This window comes from Nannospalax galili, unplaced genomic scaffold, assembly GCF_000622305.1.
Source record: "Nannospalax galili isolate Female #2095 unplaced genomic scaffold, S.galili_v1.0 scaffold222, whole genome shotgun sequence".
Lineage (NCBI taxonomy): Eukaryota > Metazoa > Chordata > Mammalia > Rodentia > Spalacidae > Nannospalax > Nannospalax galili.
Window position 1 is genome coordinate 92,542 of NW_008348213.1, and position 20,227 is coordinate 112,768.

At 37.9% G+C, this 20,227-nt stretch overlaps 1 pseudogene; it reads left to right on the forward strand.

Annotated features, from left to right (window-relative positions):
* The first annotated feature begins 326 nt into the window (after nucleotides 1-326).
* On the forward strand, nucleotides 327-1,133 carry LOC103743567 (annotated as a pseudogene).
* Nucleotides 1,134-20,227: the final 19,094 nt, after the last annotated feature.

Sequence of the window (20,227 nt, forward strand, 5' to 3'; positions counted from 1 at the left end):
CAATAGCAGACACTCATCTGGAAGTATTCCAGCACACTAAAAAATTTGCCAAATACTTCTATTCTGCCCATAGGTCAAGATCAAATGTTAAGATAAATTTTAAAAACATTTTTGGCCAAATTAAAATAAAAATACACATTGCAATATTTATAAATATGCTGTTCAAATAAGTAATAGCAGTATTTGGAGAAAAATTTATGGCAAGAAATGTACATAATCCCCAAATAAGAAATATTTATAATCAACAATACTACCTCCAGATGCAGAGTGACCCTGGCCTATGGAGCTTCCCTGAGATACTGCGGTTGTTCCTGCCCTGTCGCCAGCCTGGCCTCGCCCCTCTGGTTGTCAGGCCCAGAGCTCACTGGCAGAAGGCAGGGCCAGGCCTGAGGTGAGTTCTGAGCCAGGGGAGAGAGTGGGTTCCCAAGATCCGTTATTGCGCATGTGCGATCTCCAGATTCCTGCGCCCAGGCGCCCAGTGCAGGCCTGGGTCGAGTCCCTGAAGAGCTTGGAACAGAAGTGCGTGGGCCTGGCCGAGCTGCACCCCCATGTAGTCACTGGATATCCTGCACCAGGTTGCCATCTGGCAGAAGAACTACAAGAGAACCAGCTATGCAAAGACTAAGGCCAGGGCTGGGGTGAGTGGCTGTGGCCATAATCCCTGGCAGCATCTGCTCCTTATCTGTCCAGGAGGAGGCATCGCCCATGGCCTTTGGGACCTCAGGTATTACTACCATAGGTTGCCCATGAAAGTGCGTGCACTGGGCCTCAAGGTGACCTTGACCATCAAGCTGATGCAGGAAAACCTGCACATTGTAGACTCCCTGGATCTTCCTAACGCAGACCCCCCAGTACCTGACAGAGCTGGCGCTCTACCGTCGCTGGGGTAGGTCGGTGGTCTTCGTAGACATGACACATGGGGAGACACCTGATAATGTGATGGAGGCGATCTCCCGACTCAAGAGCTTCAACCTCATCCCTGCAGTGGGCCTGAATGTGTACAGCATGCTGAAACACCGACACTGGTTGTCACCCTACCTACTGTGGCCTTCCTGGAGGAGAGGCTGCTGTGGCAGGATTCGCACTACACACTGCTCTATCCCTTTTGCCTGTCCTACAGTAACTTCCCCTGACCCTTCCATGCTCATTAGGTCCCTGATGCCCACCTTCCTGCTCCCCTGGACGCTGGCCTGCACACCTGCCACCTTGAGAAAAAGCTGCTTCCGGGTACCACTGAGAAGCTATCCAAACTGTCCCGCAAGATGTGGACCTCAGCCCTATAGGGGCAAGAGGCAGGATGAATACCTCCCGGGTCTCCAGTAACCTTGAAAACTTATTTTTCAAAGGAAGTGTTAGAAATGGACAGCCACTCTTCACATCTGGAATCCCATTTGGCCTTCAGGTTCTTGTTTGGTGCTGGGCATTTCAGGAACCCCACAGCCTCAGGACTGTGGATGGAAATTGCCAGAAGGATCTTACTTACCTCTGCTGAGGAAGCCTTTGGGGCCTCCAGAGGTGCTAAGTCTCCCTGCAGATACCTTCCACACACATAAGCCAGCGTCTCTTTTTGAGAGAAAAGAAAAAATAAACCTGTTTAAAAGACAAAGAAACCTAAAAAACCAAACCAAAACAAACAACAACAACAACAACAAAAATAAAACAACTGGAAAAAGTTAGAATAATAGAAGCAAATTAATTCAGAAGTAATCAGAAGAAAACAATTAAATGGAGAGAAGAAATCAATGAAATTGAAAATAGGAACTCAATAGGTGCTGGAGAAATGGCTCAGTGGCTAAGAGCACTAGCTGCTCTTGCAGAGGACCCAGGTTTGGTTCCAAGCACCCACATGACAGCTAACGACCATCTGTAACTCCAGTTCCAGGGAATCTGACATCCTTTTCTCACCTTCACAGGCACTGCACAATATGTGTGCACTTACGTACACACGCATACACATAAAATAATAATAATAAATGAAAAAGAAAATTGGAACTCAATAAATAAAACCAATAGATCCAAAAGCTATTTGTTTGAAAGTATCAATGCAACTGATAAACTTCTAGCCACTCTAACAAGAGGAAGGCATGACAGAGGAGACATGATTACTGATGCGAATGTTATAAAGATAAATAGGAACATTATTAACTAGTTTATGTCAATCTTTGAGAGCCCAGATAATACAGGGAAAAACAATAAAGACAGTGAGAAGGTTGCTAGTGGTTACAGAAGGAAAGCTGAGCAGGTAAATCAGAAAGGATTTTTCAGGAAGGAAAACTATTCTACACAATACTGCCATTGTGGACCTGTGTGTTTCTTATTTACCTAGAACATTAAGAATAAACCGTATTATTGAATTATAGACTTTTGATGACAATGTGTCAGGTGAGGTTCATTGACTCTAATCGTTGTACAACTGTGGTATATGATCACAGATGGGAGGTTGTATAGGGAGGCAGGGAATCAATGGGAGTATTCTGTACTTCTGTTTAATGTAGTGAATCTAAAAATGTTCTAAAATTAAATGTATTTTCAAAATATATTTTAAGTTAACCAAAAAACCCTTTTCTCAACAAGCACAACATCATCAAAGAGCAATTGTATTCTAAGCAAGAAATAAAAAATTAGAGTTAAAGAAAAATAATGAAGGAAGAAGATGCCATAATCCACAGAACAGGAATGCCTAGCCAAGAGCTGGGGACAAGTGACCCACAAATTACACTGTTGTATTTAAGCAGGGATTCATTTGAACAGCTGCAATGGGCCTCTGTTCACTCACTTCTGTTATATTGATGTGGTCGGAAGTGTCATAGTCACAAGACTTGCACCTCTGGCAGAATGAAGAGACTAAATCCATTAATTTTTTAAGTGAAGAAAATATTAGATGAAACAGATTATAAGTTAGAGAAACTTAAATGCATTAATTCTCCAAAAAGATGATAAGGAATCCTCACAAAATGAACTCACCACCCCTAAGAGGTAAAAGAAGACTGAAATTACAATTTCCCTGTGGACACTGAAAGAATGTGAAGAAACTGAGATTCAATTTTTTGTGGGTACTGAAAGTATATATAGGTCAGTGTGTACTAGTCAGAGGAGATTAACGGGAAGTCCCCTAAGTGAAAGCTGAAACTTCACAAAGGCACACTGCAGGCTAAGTGAGAAATTAATGTACATCCCCCAGGTAATCATGAGGAAGTGCAGTCTTAGCCTTAGCAGTGAGTGGAGGGAACATAAACGTCTTCTATGAATGAGAGAATGTGTAAAGGCCCTTTTAATGTTTGTCCTCCTGTGCAACTTGAGATTATTGTAGGCAGTCTACACACTTCCTTCCATATTAGAGTTAGTCATTGAAACCTGAATCCACTCACCGTTTGTCCTTAAAACTGAAAAGGGGGTAGACATACTATTGAGAACAGGGTACTGTATGGTTTCCTTTCGTGTTTCCTTTTTGTAGCTGTGGAAGTAAAGTCAGGTCAGCTAATAACTCTGTCAGAATTCTATGTCACAAGGGTATCACAATCTCTGCATGTCATCTGGTGTTTTCCTCTGGAGATACACAAGGAAGCTGAGAAATACGTACTAGTATTTGTTGCTGAAGGTGTGAGGAGAAACATGAAGGTCTGAAAAGTGATAATTATTAAGTTCTTTATAACAGAACTGTAAACAGTACAAGCAACAGTGCTATCATGTTAGCCTTCATTGTAACTGAAATCATCTTACATGTATGCACACAAATACTTGTACATCCAAGTAAGGTCTGGAGGTTTTGATGTGACATTGACAATTTTATAGATTTCAAGGTTTCAGATTTGTTAATAAGCTGTCATATCTATTCCTCATTTGTTTATTCACTGACTTTTGTGTGATAGGAGTTTTACAGATGGCCTTGTGTTTTTAAAAAATGAAATGAAATAGTGTTCACTCACTGGAAGCTCTCAGATACAAACACTCACACATAGGGTAGCACAAGCTTTAACCTGGAGCCAGATTCTAAGATGCATCATGTCCAGCTAATTGACATGGCTTCAATGTATATAATAAGGTGCTGATTAAACATGGACATCTTCTTATTGCTAAGAATTCAGGCTACTAAGTGAGAGACTAGAAGAGGAGATAAGGGCAGGGGATTCTCAAATCAAACTTAAGAAGATAAAAGCAGATGATAAATACCTATTTCACTCTGTCCTTCTTGGCTAAGCATGGCTATAACCTAGAAATAACATAAGAGACTGCCAAATGGAGTACTGAAAGGTGTTAAGAAAGGAGGACTAGTTTGGGATTCTGGAACGTAAGGAAAAGCATAGCAATCCACTGTCTTATGACTCTGATCCAACAGAAGAAAGTAGCGGAGGTACAGCTCCCAGCCCAGCATTTGATGAAAGACCTGTGAGGCCCATTCCTCTCCTGAATCCAAAGAAAGGCCCTTGACATCAAGTAAGTCTGACAGCATTAAAGAAGAGGCCTACAGAGAGTCAGTAGCCAGATAACATGCTCTCTTTCCACACCAGGCCTAGGACTTCCTTTTGCCAGTGAGAAATAGTCAAGTGGTAGGTTAAACCAACAAACGAAACATACACACAAAACATTATCTGATCTAGCTAGCTTCTTTGTTGGTGTGGTGCAGTTCAGTTTGGCCTGCCTATCCAATTTCTCCACAAACATTTATTGAAACGTTTCCTTCTCCATTTGAACTGTTCAAGTACTTTCATTAACATTGTATTGAAAACATTTACTTGAGGCTATTTTTGGGTTTCTTATTCTGTAACATTGATCTACTATAAAACATAATCACAGGTAAAGTGATTCTTGTCTCTTTATTCTTACTTCTAAATAACTTTTATGTATTCAAGGGACTATGATTTTCCCTGTGAAGTGAAGTGTGCCTATGCCTAGAAAAAGCCTTGTCATCTGTCATTGCAATTTTATCTTATTGAGCATACATGTCTAATTATATTGAACATATTTTTGTGTGCTTGCTGCAATCTGAACCAGTCCAATGGTAACAACTAAAACCATCTTATTAAAAATATGCAAAGGACTCCAGAGATATCCTCTTTAATGAAGATAATATAGATAGCAAGTTAGTTTATTAAGAAACTTAAAGAACATATGTCAATATTCCACTGTGAATTAAAATGTCATTCCACTACATATCCATGAGAAATTCTGAAATCTGATCCACAGAGAAAGTGCCATGATGGATAGGATGTGGAAAACAGCAACTCGCATTCATTGCCCGCTGAATGCAACACAGCTACTCAGAAATACACTTCATAGTTTCTTCCAAACTATTCATAGTCTTGCCATATGATTCAGAAATTATGTTCCTTGGTAATTCTGTAACTGGATTGAACACTTATGTTTATACAAAAGCTTGCATACATACACTGGCATCAACCAGCATCATTGATAATTGTGTGAATGTTGAAGCAACCATGATATTCATGAGTGGGTGGATTAATAAGCGACCTATGGAATGTTCACACAATGGATTATTACTTCACATCCAAAAAGAAAACATTGTCATGTCATGTGCAAAATATGAGGGAAACTTAAAAATGCATTTTATTAAGTGTGAGACCTCTCTGCAAAGGGCATATGCCATATAATTCCAACTACATAACATTTTGGAGAACAAGACAATGAGAGAGTAGAAATATCAGTGGTTTATGGGTGTAGGGTACAGGAAAGATGACTAGGCCACACACAGGATTTTCCAGGTCATGAAATATGTATAATCTACCCATAACGTGCTATCTATATTATTTTCATTTTATATTTATCCAAATCCATATAATGTGCTACACTGAGAGTGAGTCCTAAGATAAATTATGGATTTGGGTAATAATCCTGTATATTATAAGTACATTGTTTAACAATTGTACTACTGTGATACAAAATGTTAATAGTCTAAAAGGCTGTGGGATGTGTGAGAATACTAATATTGGAACTCTGAATATTATCCTGTCTTGTGATGAGCATAAACTTCACCAAAATTTAAAGTTATTAATTTGAAGTAAAGTAACAGGTAAAAAACTAAACATTCTAAATAGAAGATAAGAAAAATAAAGAAACACAGCATTGCCCAGAAGAGTATATTGATCCAAATAAGCACATCAAAGCAGGTTCAAAATCATTAGCTTGTAGTTAATTTGTCAATTAAAATCTAAATTATGTTTTTACCAAAAGCCTATTAGAATGGCTAAAATGGGAAATAATAAAGCGCCATTGTTGACACAGATACTAAAAGACTGAATCAATAGCATATGGCTGTTGGAAATGAAAGTAATAAGGCACTGTGGAAACAATTTGTTATAGGCCTACAAAAGCAAACATGTACTTATCATCACATCTAGTAACTGCACTCTTTTGCATTTATTCCAGGAAATATCTCTAAATCTCACAAACACATACATTGCATGTTGCTGTTCATGGTGGCATTTTTCATAATGTAAAAAAGGAAATAACTCAGCCTTTAATATGATAATGATGTTTCAATTATGATGTACCCATAGCATGAAATACTAATCAACAGACTACTGGAAGAAATTGATACACATAGCAACCTAGACAATTCTTAGAGAATTGTGATGAATGAAAATTCACCTTTAAAAGGATATATTATATATCCTTTGTAGGTCTGTCTTAATCACTGTCTAATGGGAAAAGAAGCTTCTTTGATGAGAGTTGAGAGTTGCACTAATCTATAGGTATGAAGGTAAGAACTGAGGGAGTAGTTTGTTTTGATGTCCATTTGGCAAAACAACATTATTAGGGCCTCCTTTGTGGTCTGTGACTTAGTCAGTCACAAGTTTACTGCCCAGTTAACTGTGCCAGGCATGGACTCCATCTTGTGTAGCTAGCTTGAAATCTAATTAACAAGTGTTTGATTATTCCCCTAACATTCTGACACTATTGCACCAATGGGTATGTCTTGCTAGGCCAGTTATCCCTGGATGTCACAGAATTAACTGCTGGGTAAGACTATTGATTACTTTTCTCCCCTGGCTAGTCAGTAGGTATGAAGTTTCCAACTTGGTACCAGCTTGATTTCTGCATATCCTTTGACTCAAGAATGTTGTGTCTTGAGCAGTAGGGTCTTACTTTCAAGTTCGGTGGATAACCAAGAGCAATGGCCTGAGCCTGTAATGTTTAGGGGAGGTAGTTCTATGAGACTGACCCCACTGACCAACAATTTGCAAAGAAGTAACCCAAACATGAGCTAGGCTTAAGAACATTGACTCCCCCACCCCCGCCCAATACAGAGTAACTCCATTTATACTCTCTAAATATGCGTATGTATATATTTTAGGAAACTATAGGAGTAGGTTTCCATATGATATTTCAGAGGGCCTGCAGTGTTAGTTAGCCCTCCCTATGCTCCCTCCTCTACCTTCCCTTCCATAACTCACCCATGTAACTCTTCTGAATGTTACTAATGAAGTGTAACAATTACAATATTGGGTTTGTGATATTATAGTTTAATTTTGCAATGGGTTACCCTTTGATAAGACTGAATAAATTTTAGATTAGACTATTTTGTATAATTCTTATAAGTGCATGTGAATTTGTGGTTTCAATTAAAAATAAATTGGATGCTAAGATTAGAAACTGAAAATATAAAAAGCAGAACAGATAACATCAGGTTTCAGAAGACATTTCTTAGTACCTTACCTCAGTGTTATAATCATTTTTTGAAGCTTTTAGATCCTTTACATCGTCTCACATTCATCTTTGTGTTAGAAGACAAACACTACAATATTTTTCTTAATACTGCTTTTTTCATTTTACATTCACACACACACATATATATAATATATATATATGTATGTATATCCACATAAATAAAGGACCTATATACAATAAATAGTAGTGTGCTGCATAGCTTTAGTGTCAAGTTGACACACCTGGCTTGAGGGAGTGTCAATTGGGGAATTATCTCCATTGTCTGGCCTGTGGCCATATCTATGGAGCATCATCTTGATTGTGGAGTGATGTGGGAGAGTCCAGCCCATTGTGAATGGTGCCACACCTGGGCAAGTGGGCCTGTGTTGCATAAGAAAGCAGGCTGAGCAAGAGCCAGGGGAGCAAGCCAGTGAGCAGCATTCCTCCATGGCCTGTGCTCCAGCTCCCGCCTCTAGGTTCCTTCGGTGAGTTCCTACCTTGGGATCCCCGACGAACTGCGACCCAGGAGATGTAAGACAAATAAACCCTTACCTCCCCAAGTTGGCAGTATCAGAGTGTTTTGACACAGCAATGGAGAAAGAAACTAGAACAAGTAGAATCCCGTATCAAAAGGAAAAAGTAATTAACATAAATATAAAATGCTGGAACAGAAATACAGGATGTTTATGTGGACAAAAATGTAGAAAACCACTGGAAAATGTCCTAGTGTTAGTGGTATACTTTTAGACACCCCCAAACTTAGAAGTTTGAGCTCACACTTTTAGAATTACATGGAGTGGTGGAAACAAGAAACAAAACACTGGGTTCACTGAAGATTGGTAAGTTCATTGCAGCCCTCTACATAAAGCATGACTCTGAAGGATATACTCTTACGTTTTATGCTTAACAAGTAATAAAGTCTCCCCTACAGAAAGGTATAACATGAAAACTTGACTCTTAATAACCTTGACACTTAGCAGAGTGAGAAAATTCCCCTGAGAAATAACTACCCCAAATTTGTAATCAGCACAACTGGAAATCAATATTTATTAATTCATGATATAAACATGGCATGAAAAACATAAACCAAAATTTGTTTGTAGAGATTCCAAAGGCCAGAATTATAGACAACTGACAGAAGTAAACAAAAACCTGAAGAAATTCAAATAGGCCTCGAAGAATTATGAGTTATTAATTATTAACGGAAATGCATGCCTAACTAAAAGTAAATAATAAAAATCTATGCACCGTGAAAATAAAGGAGGAAAGGAAGGAAAGAAGAAAAAGAGGGAGGGGGAACAAGAGATAAGAAAGAGAGGGAAGGACGGTGGATGGAAGGAAGGAAGAAAGGAAAGAACGAAAAATTAGAGGCAGTTGAGGAAATATATTCTTTATTGATATTATTAGAAACATACTAATACATTTAAGAATGGAAAGTCAGTACATAAATGAATCCATGCATCTTGAAAATAAACATAATAATAGAACATCAGGAAATGAAAGATAATAATACTTATGTTTAAAACTTCAATAGAAGAACAAAGACTACATTAGAAAAAATTGAGTGAAAATTTGTAATGCAAAAGTTAAGGAGAAGCAGCTATCTAGACTTTGGATAGAAAAACAAAAAGATTAAAGCCGACTATATGTTAAGTAACAGAAATGAGAACAAAACAATTGAACACTAATCTAGTCAGTGTTTTGGAAGGAAAAAACAGAGTGAAAATAATGGGCAATAGCTGAAAAGATATCGGCTGTGAAATATTCGAAATTCTTGGAAGACCCTTTAATTATTCAGATGAAGAAAAACAACATCTCTGAAACTTGGTATACTGTCTGAAACCAGAAAACTAGAGAAAATTTTTTTAAATATATTCTTAAGAGAAGGCAATAGCCCTCATACTAATGACGACAGCATACATATTACTGGATTACAAACTCTTCCAGGCTTCTGGGACCTTGCTCATGTGAACTTACAGTGATGGTGACAGCAGGCACAAGACCCATGCAAATAAACTCAATCAGACAATAACCAGCAAAGAACTGGGGAAAAGGGCAGGAGGCCCCGACTTTGGTGAGTAACTACTGGCAGTTGATCACTGCTGGGTAAGGCAGAGCTGATCTTTAAGTGAGTCACTCTAGATAGGTTACACAGCAAGCTCACAACTACTTATAACTCCAACTGTAAGGGATCCTATTTGGGACTGGAGGGGTAGTACAGAGATTAGAACACTGACTGCTTTTGTAGAGGATCTGAGTTCAGTTTCCAACGCCCATATAGTGGCTGACCATCTGTAACTCCAGTTCTAGGGAATTTGATACCCTCGTCTGGCCTCTGAGGGCTTGGCGTGACACAGGTGTACTTACATACATGCAGGCATAACACTTATACACATAAAAATAAAGTAAAAATAAATTTTAAAAATTAACTGAAATCCTAATTTCCAGCACATACAATATGATCGTATTTGGAAATTAGCTCCTTGCAGACATAATTGGCTAAATGACAATGAGGTCACACTGGAACATATAGGTTCTTCATTCACTGTTGTTGAACCTATGATGAAGGAAAGAGAAAAATATAGAGGGAAACGGTCATATCACAATATAGAGGAACGTGAGGAGATAACTGTATTTGGGAGTGGGGACAGAGTAAGCTGCTATCTTCAGGCAAAGGTTGCCATAGATGGCTGGCAAATCATCAGGAATCAGGAAGAGGAATGGAAGGGTTCTCTCCTTTCCCGAGATAACATGACCCTATGATGCATGGACTTCCAACTTCTGGCTCCAGAACTCTAAAACAATAAATGCTGTTTTATTTTTAATATTTTGACAGTCTTATGCATCTATAAAATGAACATTAATCATTTTCACCTCCCATTCCTCTCCAGCATCCCCCTCCCTCTCTGTTGGAATCCTTCTTAGTAAGTCCCTTTTACTTTTGTCTCCATTTTGTGGCCCACTGAGTTTAATTAGAGTTTCTTATCCAACAATGGGTGGAAGTCTATTTATTGAAGTAAAAGTAACTTATTAGTGGCTATACTACTGAATAAAATGACACTCGTCCCCCAACAGCCATCAACTGTCAATAGTCTCTCAGGGAGGAGTGAACCTCATGAGTTCCTCCCTCAAGCATCATGAAATGTTGATTGGCTCAATTTTATGCAGGTTACTCCAGCTGCAGTGAGTTCATGTGTGTAACTGCTATGTCATGACCAGAAGACATATTTTTCCTACACATCTTCCTTCCCATCCTTCTGATTTTTACATTCTTTGTGCAACCTCTTTTGTGGTGTTCTGTGAGCCTTGGAGAGGGTAATATAACTGTCCAATTTAAGGCTGATCACTACACCAACATTTTTTTCTCCACAGTTTAGGCGGTTATAAGTTTCTTCATTAACCCCTGCCTGCTACAATAAGAAGATATTAGTTTTATGTAACCCGGATTATGGTACTTTTCTGTAATATCCCCAGGAAACTAATAGACAAGCTTGAGTAGGAAATGACTCTGGTCTTAGCTGATGTGCTACATATTGTGTACCAGTATATGGTCAATGATTAGGTAAATGTGCTTACCAATATAATACATAGTCATAACAGTTCATCTGTGCATGGATCATGCAGCAATATAATTATTTTTTCTCACGAACTGTAATAACTGCTTGCCCTTGGTCATGATAAAGAACAAAGAAATACAGAAAACCTTAACCCCAGATCAATTATATTGATTCATAATTTCAGTAACAGTAAGTTGATCTGGCTGGAGGATCAAGAAACCACTGGAGGGCTGAGATGATGGCTCAGTTTCTAAAATGTCTGCCTTGTGAACATGAGGACCTTACTTCAGGTCCCCCAAATTCATGTAAAAGCTAGGTATGTTGGAACACGTTTGTAACTCCAGTGCTTGGTGGGATGTGCAGAGATGGGTGAATTCTTAGAGCTTGATGGCCAACCAGCCTGGTCAATTGGTAAGCACCGGGTTCAGTGAAGGAATCTTATTTCAAAAACTAAGGTAGAGAATTATGAATAAGATATAGAATATCAGCCTCTTGCCTATAAATATATGACACATAAGTACACACATATACTACACACAAAAATATACATACAAAGGAGGATGCTGAGCACCTTAGTAAGGAACATATCATTCATTCAGAGTATTAAATATGAGTGCAAGGCAGTGAGATGATCCATTGTGTAAAGGTAGTTGCTGTCAAGCCTGATGACTTGAATTTGATTACTGGAACCCACATGTTAGAAGCATTGTCCTCTGACCTCCATACACACACATTGGCATGTATCCTCCACTCATAAAATAAATAAGCATAACAAAAATGTATGTAGAACTAGAAAGATGATTCGGCTGTTAAGAGTATTTTCTGCTCTTGCAGAGGATCCAGGTTCAGTTCCTTACACCCACATAGTAGCTTACAATTATAGGTAACTCCAGCTCCCAAAGTTCCACTGCCCTCTCTTGGCCTTCACAGGCACTGCTTACATGTGGTATACATATATACATGCAGGTAATACCCTCATACGCATAAAATAAAAATAATAAAATATTAAAAAATGAGATAAACCCCATCTGATTCAGGACCCATCAAATATATATTATAGTTTAAGTGGACATGGAATAGAGGCTATTATATCCTAAGTGAAAGACAGATCACTGAATTGTGCATTTCTAACTATGAAGAACATACACTGAGTGGCAGGCTTCTTTATGCTCTGTTCATAGAATATTCCACCCACACAGACAATCTGTATTGGTCCATATATGAGACAATATGAAGATCTGTCAATTGGGAATGAGACCCAGAACAAAAGAGAGGAATGCAACAGCCCAGGCCACAGCCAAACATTCTTGTTGTTTGACCTCTAAGATCCAGCATATTCCAGGTTGTTGAAGGTTCTGAAGGCATAAGTTTTGGGCCAATTCTTGGTAGGAGAACCATCACTTAAGCCAAAGGCATTATGGCAAAGCTGTGCCTTGTGAGGTAGACCATTACATACATATTAAAGAAGAAATACACTAACTTTCAGCATGGCGTTAAGTAACAGTAAATTCGGAGTTATTAATAATGAGATTGTTTGTCCCAAACTATCTCTCATTGACTAAGCTGATTGGATACAGTATGTCATCCCCAGGATGAAGAAAAACCAAGAAAAGAAATCAGCAGGACTCTATTTACTGTGACTTCTCAGTACCAGCACTGTTTACCAGAAATCCAGCATTAGCAGGGTTGAAATTCTGACCACCAGTGGTAGTACAATTCACTTGGGTAAACAGTAGGTGTAATATTTAATGACAATATGTGGCTGGTGTCTGAGAACTTTGCGCTCTAGCACCAACAGGCAAGAAGAGTCATTTCCTTCAAGAGGTGGTTAACTGGTTTCACAAAATATCAATATTGCAGCCCAACTGAAAAAGAGATTACCATAAAGGAAACTTAGCCTGTGCACTAGAGTGCTTATTGTCATTTCTTGACATGGCTGTGATGATCTCAGAAAGAAGAATAAAGCCATTCAACCAGGTAAGCTAGTATTCTACCAGGTAAACCAATAAAGTCTATAGAAATAGCAGGAGAGGGTATAGGGAAAACAGAGCAGGTAGTGAAGAAAGTGGTGATATATCCATGACAGATCAGGAACCAGATAAACTGAAGCTAGAGAAGTTATGGTTTGTCCCACTGAGGTTTTCTGCTCATTTTTTCCTTGTGAATAAAGGATTATTTGAGTCTTGGAGAATCACTTCTTTGAGAAACCTAAGTAAGTAGATCTCTTTCGTTTTTGGTAATTAGTTATTTAATAACCACATAATTGGAAGAAGCATTTCATTACCACAACATTGGCATATTCAATAACAATTTCTAGAGCTAAGATGCATCTCTTTCAAAACTGGCTGTAAATTTTTAGGTTTACAATTGAATTAATACAGTTATAAAATATTGTACTCAGTATAAACCCTGTTAGACATAAAATTGAATGAGGTTTTAACCTTAAAAAGATCTCCATTTCATTTTAAAATATACTGTTTCATACAGAAAAACTCATTTTTTTGTCTTTTTGAGACGGATCTCCCTGTAGCCCCAGCTGTCATGGAACTCACTGTGTAGACCAGGCTGGCCTTGAACTCACAGAGATCTGCCTGCCTATGCAACTAACACTTAGATTTTGCACATGCATCTCTAATCTCTGTATATCTGATTATTACTAGTCATAGTCAGTTATTTTCTGAGATCCTAGGTACCTGAGCATGGATATAAAGTCATCAGGTAGATTTCAATGGTAATATTTTTCACATCTATTAATTAACATGAAGCAAATTTTTATGCTTCTTCCTCAAATATAACTCATTTTTTATTAATTGATTTTTTGTGTTTATTTCATCCAGAACATCTCAATTTTATTTATCCATATACCCATATCCCAAGCGGTACCCTTCTATAGCCCTCCTCCCCATTGGAGCCCATATACTCTGTCACTCCTGTTACTGTCCACTGTGTTGTCAGAGCCCCCAGCTGTTCCCCAGTGCTTGTCCATCCACTGAGTCTAGTCAGCTTATCTAGAATTCCTTGTTGTAGGAAGATCAGGTCTTCTTCATCTAGCAGCAAGCAGTTGCCAATATTCTTTTAGATAAGATTTGGGTCTGCTGTTCATTTTCCCAGTTCTATGCTGGGTTACTGTTTTGGGAGTCTCTTGGGCCACCCTGGCCAACAACTCAAAGGAAGGTATCTCCTGTCTAGCATTGTTTATTGTTATGTAGCCTTTAGCTATAAGCATGGACTCTTAAAGAATTATATTGACCCCTTTAATCCTTGTTTATACTTTCCTTTTGGGTATTTAAGACCATGCATTTGGCCCAGATAAATCAATTTATTTTTACTGTTAAAATCATTTGAGGATCTGTTCTTCAGGGGTCACATGGGCTTGGGAGGAGCTCCTGGCTCCTTTCTTTTACCAGTTCCATCTATGTGAAGATATGTCAAAGGTCCTGCTCAACCATGGATGGCTTTACTTGGAAGCATGAAGGAAATGTTTCCTCTGTGTTGACACTCCTCTTTGTAGACTGACACTGGTTCAAGTCATCTGGTGGGGTCTCCATGGCCTCCCTGAGCAAGAGAAGAGGTGACTCACCACAGTTACAAGACATTTTGAGAGATGTTCATAGTCCCCTGGAACTTAGTTGACCTTGGAGGACAGGAGCAAAAACTGTCCTTTTAGTCCCTCTGACCAAATTAATATAGGCCTCTAAGTATGGCTGTTAAACAAAGATTAATCCAAGATTAGTTCCATCGGTCTGGTACTTTTAATTACCATGTGCTATGTAGATAAAGGTTGGGCAAGACCAAAGGTTCTCAGATAAACCTTGACTACACATATATTATTTTCCTTGAACTAGCTGTTTGCATAATTTGTCAGTAGATTCTTGGACTAATATGGTTCCCTCTGTTTTTTTTTTTTTTTTTTTAAAAAAAAAAAAAAAACTAGCTAGGCATTATTTATCTCTCACAATGTCTAACCCTTCTACCATGACTTCCCCAATTAAAGTGCCCCCATTTTCCCTCTTTCTCCCTTAATAACACCCTTCTCCTATGGTCCCACCTCTCTTGAGCTCCTTCTTTCCCTTTATTCCCCAAGGTTCCTTGTGTTACCCTCCCTCCCCCTCCCCTTAAAATAACCCCATTTTTATCCATATCTCCCTTGTTAACACCTGTTTCCTACTGTTCTCTTTTAGACTTGTTTTTTTCCTTTATCTCCCTGGTTCCTTTTCATTATCCTGCTTTCTGTAATTATGTCTGGATACATACTCACAAGGATTTGGTGCTAGGCTCCACATCTGAGGAAAAACATATGTCGTTTGTTTTTCTGAATCTGTGTTACTTCACTTAGTGTAATAACGGTTTCTAGATCCAGCCATTTACCTGCAAATTTCAAGATTTCATCTTTCTTTACTGCTGAGTAAAATTCCATTGTATAAATGAACCACATTTTTATTATCCACTCATCAGTTGAGGGAAACTTGGGTTGCTTCCATCTCTTAGCTATTGTGAAAAGAGCAGCAACAAATATGGGTGCGTATGTGTCTCTGCAATAGGATGATTTCTTTGTGCATATGCCAAGGAGTGGTATAACTGGGTCATATGGTATGTTCATTTTTAGCTTTTAAAGAGATGTCCACACTGCTTTCCATAGGGGTGGAACAAGTTTACAATCCCACCAGCAGTGGATGAGCGTTCCCCTTTCCCCACATCCTTTCCAACATTTGCTATCATTTGTTCTCTTGATCTTAGCAAGTCTGACTGGGGTAAGATGAAATCTTAAAGTGATTTTAATTTGCATTTCCCTAATTACTAGTGATGTTGAACATCTTTTAAGATGCTTCTTAGCCCTCTTTACTTCTTTTGAGAACTCTCTGTTCAGCTCCTTAGCCCATCTTTTAATTGGGTTACTTCTTGTCTTGATTCTCTGTCTATGAGTTTGTTATATATTCTGTTAAACCTCTGTCAGACGTGTCACAGGTGAAGATTTTCTCCCACTCTGTGGGTTTTCTCTCCACTTCCTTGGTTGCTTCTTTTGATGTACAGAAGCTTTTTAGTTTAATGAGGTCCCATTTGTTGACTCTTGACCTTGTTTCCTGAGCAATTGATGTCCGGTTTAGAAAATCCTTTCCTAAACCTATATCTTGTAGGTTATTGCTAATGTCTTCTTCTAACAGTTTCAGAGATTCAAGCTTCACACTGAGATCCTTGATCAATTTGGAGTTGACTTTTGTGCAAGGTGAATGATAGGGTTTTAGTTTCATTCTTCTACAGGTGGAGATCCAGTTTTGCCAGCACCATTTGCTGAACATGCTGTCTTTCCTCCAGTATATGTTCTTGGCCCCTTTGATAAATATCAGGTGGCTGAAATTGCATGTACTCATATTTGGGTCTTCAATTTTGTTCAGTTGATCTTGGGTCTATTTTTGTGCCAGTACCATGTGGTTTTTATGACTATACCTCTATAATACAGTTTATAGTGCTCAGGGTTGCTTTGGCTATCCGAGATCTTTTGTGCTTCCATATGACTCTTAGGATAGTTTTTTCAAATTCTGTGAAGAATGTCATGGGGATTTTGATTGGCATTGCATTGAATCTATAAATGGCTTTTGGTAGGATGGTCATTTTCACAATATTAATTCTTCCAATCTATGAACATGAGAGGTCCTTCCAACCTCTGATGTCTTCCTCAATCTCTTTCTTTAAAGATTTAAAATTTTATTGAAGGGGCTGGAGAGATGTCTCATCAGTTAAGAACACTCACTGTTCTTGCAGAAGACTTGGGTTCGAATCCCAGCACCCACATGGCAGCTAACAACTGTCCATAACTCCAGTCCCACAGGATTCGACAGCCTCTTCTGACCTCCGTGGGCATTGCATGACATGGGTGCACTTATCTACATGCAGGAAATATACACATACACATAAAATGAAAATAATAAATAAAACTAAAATAGAATTTTCATTGTAGAAGTTTTTAATATCTTTGGTCAGGTTTATTCCAAGATTTTTTTGAGGCTATTGTGAAAGGGAGTGTTTCCATATACTCTTCTCTGATTGCTTGTTATTGGTATATAGAAAGGCTACAGAATTTTGTATATTAATTTTGCAACCTGCCACTTTACTGAAAGTATTAATAATTTCTATGAATTTTCTGGTGGAATTTTTGGCATCTCTTAGATATAACATTATATCATCTACCAAAAGGGATAATTTAACCTCTTCTTTTCCAATTATTACTTCTTTAATTTCCTTCTCTGTTCTTATTGCTCTTGAAAGATTTTCGAGCACTATGTTAAAAAGGAATGGAGATAGTCGACAGCCTTGACTGGTTTCTGATTTCAATGGGAATGCTTCCAGTTTTTCTCTATTTAGAATGATGTTGTCTGTGTGTTTGTTGTATATGGCTTTAATTACGTTGAAGTATGTTCCCTTCAGTCCAATTCTCACTAGGACTTTGAAGAAAAATGCATGTAGAATTTTGTCAAAGGCCTTCTCTGCAGTTATTTAGATGACACTGTGGTTCTTTTCTTTTGAGTCCAGTTACATGATATAAGACATTTATTATCTCATGTATATTGAACCATCCTTGCCTCTCTGGAATAAAGCTGAATTGATCATGGTGGATGATCTTTTTGATGTGTGTCTGTATGCAGTTTGCAAGTATTTTGCTGAGAATTTTTGCTTCTATGTTCGTTAAGTCTATGGGTCTATAGTTTTCATTTTGGTTATGTCTTTATTTTGTTTTGGTATTAGTGTGATACTGGCTTCAGAGAAGGAATTTGGAAATTCTCCTTCCATTTCCATATTTTTGAATAAATTCGTTAATATTGGATATAGAGCTTGAAATGTCTGGTAGAATTCTGCAGTAAATCCCTCGGGTCCTGGGCTGTTTTTAGTCAGGAGGTTTTGTATTACTGTTTCAATTTCCTTATGTGTTACGGGTGTGTTTAACCTATTAATCTCTTCTTGTTTTAGTTTTTTGATTCCCATCCTTTTAGATACCCATCCATTTCGTCCAGGTGTTCAAATTCGGTAGTGTATAGGTTTTTAAAGTGTTCCCTTATAATGTTCTGGATCTTTTTGGTGCCTGTAAGGATATTTCCCCTTTCATCTCTAATTTTGTTGATTTTGATTTGCTCTTTCTTTCTTTTGGTTAACTGGGTTAAGGGTCTGTCAGTCTTGTTTAGCTTTTCAAAAACTAGCTCTTGAATTCATTGATTCTTTGTATAATTTTCTTTGTTTATATCAATTTCCGCTCTGATTTTTGTTATTTCTTCTTGTCTGCTGGGTTTGAGTTTCATTTGTTGTTGCTTTTCAAGTGTCTTGAGTTGCAATGTTAAGCCATTTGTGTGTGTGTGTGTCCTTTTGGATTTTTTAATGTAGGCTCTAAGAGCTATAAACTTCCTTCTAAGGACTGCTTTCAACATGTCCCAGAGGTTTTGTTGTGTCATACTGTCCTTTTCATTTAGTTCCAGGAATACTTTTATTTCTTTCTTAATTTCTCCTTTGACCCATTCATCATTCGGGAGTGTGTTGTTTAATATCCATGTGTTCATGTAGTTACTAAGATTTCTTCCATTGTTGATTTTAAGTTTTATTGCATTTTGGTCTGATAGAATTCATAGAATTAATTCAATCTTTTTGTATTTGTTGAGGCTTGTTTTGTGCCCCAGTAGATGGTCGATTTTGGAGAAAGTTCCATAGGGTGCTGAATAGAAAATATATTCTTTGGTGCTTGGGTGCAATATTTGGTAGATGTCTCTTAGGCCCATTTGATGTATGGTATTGTTTAATTCAAATGTCTCTGTCCTGTTGATCTATCTAATGGAGACAATGGGGTATTGATGTCCCCTACTATTAATGAGTTAGGATTAATCTGGGTCTTAAAGTCCTGTAGTATTATTTTTATGAAGTTGGGTGCACCAGAGTTTGGTGACTATATGTTCATGAATTTAATATCTCTTGATAAATTGTTCCTCTGATCAGAATGAAGTGGCCCTCTTTATCTCTTCTTATTAGTTTTATTTTGAAGTCTATTTTGTCAGATATTAGAATTGCAGTGCCTGCTTTTTTCTTAGTACCATTCGTTTGGTATATTTTTTTCCATCTTTTCACCTTAAGGTAAGTGCTTGTCCTTGCAAGTGAGATGAATTTCTTGCAGACAATCAAAAGATGAGTTTTGTTTCTTAATCCATTCAACTAGTCGGTGTATTTTGACTATGGAGTTTAGTCCATTCGTATTTAAGATTATTAATGAAAAATGTGTATTGATTCCTGTCATTTTTATTTCTGTTCACATTCTTGGTGTAGCTGTGCATTTCCATAGTTATAACTTCATTAAGTTTCTTTCTGTAACCACTTGCATACAGTCATTCCTTTCTTCAGCTCTTTGTATTGCTTCAAGAACTCTCTGAAGAGCTGGTTTTGTGGACATGAATTCTTTCAGCCTATTTATGTCATGGAAGATTTTTTTTTCCCCTTCGTCTATAATAAACATTTTGGCTGGGTAAAGTTATCTGGGTTGGCATCTGTGGTCATTTAGAACTGGCAATACTTTGGTCCAGGCTCTTCTGGCTTTCATAGTTTGCACTGAAAAGTCAGCTGTAATCATAATGGGTTTTCCTTTATATGTGACTTGTTTTTTTTCTTTTGAACTTTCAGTATTATCTCTTTGTTCTCTTCATTTAGTGGTTTTACTCTGATGTGCCACGGAGAGTGTCTTTTCTGGTCCAGTCTATTTGGTGTTCTATATGCTTCTTGTATTTGTATGGGCATGTCTTTCTTTAATTTTGAGGAAATTTTCTTCTACAGTCCTGTTGAAGATCTGTTCCATACCATTATCTTGAGATTCTTTTCCTTCCTGTATGCCTATGAATGACAAGGTTTGTCTCTTTATTATTTTCTATTTTTATTATTATTTTTTATTTTATGTGTATGTGTGTGTTACCTGTATGTGTGTAAATGCACCCATGTCATGCAATGCCCACCAAGGTCAGAAGAGGGCATTGGATCCCCCT